This window comes from Corvus brachyrhynchos, unplaced genomic scaffold (genome assembly GCF_000691975.1).
Source record: "Corvus brachyrhynchos isolate BGI_N302 unplaced genomic scaffold, ASM69197v1 scaffold280, whole genome shotgun sequence".
Taxonomy (NCBI): Eukaryota; Metazoa; Chordata; class Aves; order Passeriformes; family Corvidae; genus Corvus; species Corvus brachyrhynchos.
The window spans coordinates 276,753-279,923 of NW_008236198.1; the positions used below are offsets into that span (position 1 = coordinate 276,753).

General features: G+C 46.0%; 1 protein-coding gene across 2 annotated transcripts in view; it reads left to right on the forward strand.

Annotated features, from left to right (window-relative positions):
• The window catches only part of CACHD1 (cache domain containing 1), a 91,073-nt gene that overhangs the window by 29,720 nt on the left and 58,182 nt on the right, over positions 1-3,171 (forward strand). The window lies entirely within an intron of this gene.

The following is a 3,171-nucleotide window of genomic DNA, read 5'->3' on the forward strand; positions in this document are numbered from 1 at the left end:
GTCAGGGACTTGTGCAGAGCCACAAGGTCCCCCCTGAGCCTCCTTTGCTCCAGGCTGAGCCCCTTCCCAGCTCCCTCAGCCTCTCCTGGGGCTCCAGCCCCTTCCCAGCTCCGTTGCTCTCCAGAGGCTTTCCCTTCCCTGTAGGCATGCCCAGGTGGGTGCTTGCAAGCAAAGGGACCATTAGAGTGTGTAATTGTCACCTGACTTTGAAAATTTCAATCCCAAACCATCCTGACATCCCTCAGGACGGGTTCTCTGGCTCTGTGTCGTATAGGGCAGCATTTCCAGGAGTATTCCTGGGTGGTCTGTGCACCACAGAAGGGCCATGTGGGCTGGATCAGACAGATCAGATGGCTTTTAAAAGGCAAAAGTGTTTTTGGGAAACCAAGAAACTGGATTAAAACTTCAAAGAAGTCCTGACTATGGATTCTCCGCTGAGGAAAAGACAGTCCTTGTTTCCCAGAGCAGATGTCTGTGTTCATCCCAAGTGGATATAAAGAGCTGTCCAAACACTGGAGGTGGGGTGATGGATTTGGAGCTGTCAGGGGAGAAAACGGGGCTCTGCTAAAGTGTAATTACTGTGGTTAAAAGCTCTACAGTGAAGTGGATGGAAGAACAGTTGAGCACTTCTGTTTCATTAATAACCAGATCTTTTAGCCTTCATGAATCCCCAGCAACAGAACCTGAATTTTGTAAGAGTAGTACATTCAGTGGGATCATCTTGAGCAAAGGCAAACAGATGTAAGCAAATTAAATCCCCTGCCAGAGAAATCTCATTCCTGCTTTGGTCATTCATTAACATTTTCTTAGCAACTGATATCCAAAGGCAATTAATGAGGGTTTTATGTCAGCTGGGATTTTTTTCTGGCAGAGCACTGAATTGCTGTGGGGGTCGTGGGGTTTTTTGTACCAAACCATGTAAATAATGGCTCTCAGTTTATTGAAAAAGTGGAAAAATTCCAGCTGTTGGCCTTCAGGCCTAACTGTTCAATACCTTTGGCTTTCTCTGTGCCACACAAGGAGCAGTTTTACCTCTCAGCATCGAACTGGTTGCACTTTTAAGGTCTGCAGTTATAGAATTACTGTTGTACCTGACAGATAAAACCTGTTCTACTTTGAATCATTTATTAAAAATTGGCTGGCAATGGCCAAAAATAACTTGGATTCCTTCCCTGTGAGTTATTTCAATATCAGAGAACTCCCATAGGATATGAGAATGCAGTGGCGTGAGTTAGTGATGTAAATAAAGTGGGAGAGGAGGAGTTTTATGAGAGGAAAATCTGCATTAGCTGATTTCAAGGAAGGCAGTGTGTGTTCAGTATCCTGCCAGACATCTGCTTTCTGTGATGTGGAGAGAAGGGATCTGGGCTCCACAGAGGAAGGAGAGAGGGTGAAATGCTCTTGAGCAGGAGGAGGTTTACCAGCTTTGAGGAGAGAAGTCTTGAAAAGCTCAGACCATGCTGCTGTTGGGTTGGATTTTTTGTTTGGTTGGTTTTGGACGGGCAAAGAGGTCTTTGGAGAGGAAATAGATCTGAAATATGCTGAAAAAATGACATTTGGCTGTCGAGCACAACACGTTCCCTGGCTGTGAAAAGTGGTGTGTTCACACACGTTGATGAATTGTGAGCCTCACAATAAAAGGCAATTATTGCGTGTTTAATGTACTTCCAGAATGATTCAGGAATTGTGGCCCTTTCTCTGGGTTTTGTTGTGCACCCTGTTTAACATCTTTCTTGGAATAAATCTTGCGAGGCTTTGCCAAAGGTACTGGCCAGTAGAAAACCTCAAATGAGCGCTGGTTTCCTTGACGAAATGCACACTGGAAAGTGGTTTCCTGCATCCTGACTGCAATAATAGAATGTATTTTCAGTGTCACCCAGAGAAGAAGGAATGGGAACTTTCCACAAGGGAGAACGGACTTAAGTTGAAGGAGGGGAGGTTTAGATGGGATATTAGGGAGAAATCCTTCCCTGTGAGGGTGGGGAGGCCCTGGCACAGGGTGCCCAGAGAAGCTGTGGCTGCCCCTGGATCCCTGGCAGTGTCCAAGGCCAGGCGGGAGCAGCCTGGGACAGTGGAAGGTGTCCCTGCCCATGGCAGGGGTGGCACTGGAGGAGCTTTAAGGTCCCTCCCAACCCAAAGCATTCCAGGAGTCCACAAATGGTTAGAATCCATTAAATGGGAGATGTGGGATGGAGCTGGAGGTGATTCTATGATCCTTCCTTGAGCCATGTCCCTGCTCATCTCTGTGCTCTTCAGGGTTGATGCAGGACCACGTGGTTTCTTTGAGCCACGTAGATGAAAAATAAATAACATTAAAAGTTTTCTAGAATAGGACTCTGTGGATGCACAGCTGTGGTCCAGCAGCAGGATGAATGCCTGGTGGATGTTGGAGAGAGGTAGTTTTTTCCAGATTTTTCTGGTTTACAGAGGGAATTTAAACCTCAAAATTATAACTCAGCTCTTCCATATGTAAGCAATCCTTTCCAAGGAGCTTGACAGTGTTAAATCCCTGGCTGTGAGTCCGTCCTGGCATCCCTGCCTGTCAACCCCACTGATGCATATTTTATATACAGGCTTGGAAACATAAAAAAATACCTTGGCTTTCAAGCTACAGCCAGAAATAAAACCTAACCTTGGAGCTCTGCTTTCCCTCCGAGCTCCCTGCAAAGGGGAGACTTCAGAGCTGTGGAGCTTTGAGGGGGAAGAAGCTTTAAAAAAAAGCTCAAGGGAACGATGCAAATGAGGGAAATGTCTCTGGGAAAATTAGAGGAGCTCAGTGATGTTGTGATGAAAGGTTGTCAGTGGAGATGGTGACAATTGAAGTGAATTACCCAGGGGTGCTGCAGTAATAGAAACAGGTGTTACAGTCCAACCTGTCTGCAAACCCAAGGGCTTTGGCTGCGTGTCAGCTGCCAGAGGAAATCCAGGGAAAACAGGGCTAATGGCTGCATTGTTCACAGAGAGCACTCACTGCTTATTGTTTTGTTTGTTAAAATGAAGGGGAAAACACAGAAATCTGAAAAATGCCCAAGGAGGCTTCCCCCTGCTGTTGTTTTTGAGATGAGGTGAAGAGCACTTTGTGCATGGACCTGGCGATAATAATACTTTATGTCAATCTCAAGGTATCCAGATTTATTTCAGTTTTCTTTAAAATGGGTGAGTTGGAGCAGG